We start from the raw sequence: 622 nt of genomic DNA on the forward strand, positions 1-622 counted from the left end.
GAGATTACTGGAAAACTTGGGCACTTTCTTAAGCAAGCAGGTTTTAAGGAAAGTGATGTAGCTTTTATCCCAACAAGTGGTCTCAGTGGTGAAAATCTAATCACAAGATCTCAATCAAGTGAACTAACAAAATGGTATAAAGGACTATGTTTATTAGAACAAATTGGTAAGACTACTATCATATTAATTTTAATACATTATAAACTTGATAGTAATTATTATTTAGAGTTCTTTATAGAGGGCAGTGATTTATGTGAAAATGGATAGCGTTTACACTCAGGAGTGAGATTACCAGTTTTAGAATTATATGAATATTCAAATTGGTGCCAAATTTTTCTTGTTTAATTAATGCCTACTCCACTTACCTCACAGACTGTTGTGACATTAAATAAGAAACATGTGAAAACATTTCATAAACTACAAAGTGTTATATGAATCACAGTCAATTTGCTATTAGTATTTTCTAGGAGACATAGGAGTATAGTGGACTCATTGGACATGAATCAAAAATTACTTTTAAATTAAACCTTTCTATTTTTACCATTTTTTCCCAGACTCCTTCAAGCCTCCTCAAAGATCTATAGATAAGCCTTTTAGACTATGTGTATCTGATGTTTTCAAA

The 622-nt window shown here is 30.9% G+C and overlaps 1 pseudogene; it reads left to right on the forward strand.

Moving 5' to 3' along the window:
* LOC104993147 overlaps positions 1 to 382 on the forward strand; it is a 1,710-nt pseudogene extending 1,328 nt beyond the window's left edge.
* Positions 383 to 622: the final 240 nt, after the last annotated feature.

The sequence above is a fragment of the Bison bison genome, unplaced genomic scaffold (genome assembly GCF_000754665.1).
Source record: "Bison bison bison isolate TAMUID 2011002044 unplaced genomic scaffold, Bison_UMD1.0 scf7180017864234, whole genome shotgun sequence".
Taxonomy (NCBI): Eukaryota; Metazoa; Chordata; class Mammalia; order Artiodactyla; family Bovidae; genus Bison; species Bison bison.